This window comes from Macaca mulatta, chromosome 3 (genome assembly GCF_049350105.2).
Source record: "Macaca mulatta isolate MMU2019108-1 chromosome 3, T2T-MMU8v2.0, whole genome shotgun sequence".
NCBI classification, from domain to species: domain Eukaryota; kingdom Metazoa; phylum Chordata; class Mammalia; order Primates; family Cercopithecidae; genus Macaca; species Macaca mulatta.
In genome coordinates, this window is record NC_133408.1 from 188736444 (window position 1) to 188736849 (window position 406).

The following is a 406-nucleotide window of genomic DNA, read 5'->3' on the forward strand; positions in this document are numbered from 1 at the left end:
TTTGAAGCTTCTGTTTTTACTAATCTTAACAATGTCTTCATACTTTTAAAAGCCCCCAAAATACCTGGTTATGGCAAAGTTGAGTCACAGGGCTCATGTGCAAAAAGCTCAGCCCTGGAAAGTGTACCCATGTCTGATTTAATAGAAAAAGGTAATATGAGACTAACATACCAAAAAAGGGTATTAACTCATAAGTCATCTTCTGTGAAATAGGAAGAAATCTTAAATGTTGTCTGGGTATGTGTTGGGGTTGTTTCTTTGAAACATACATCTGATTCATTCTCCAATTATGCCTGGTCTCAGAGTCTAAGGCTTTGACAGTCTGCAGGAACATTTTTGTGAATGAATTGCTGTTGGAAATGAAAGGCGCACCGTATAAGATATAAGATAGTGACACAAGCATGTG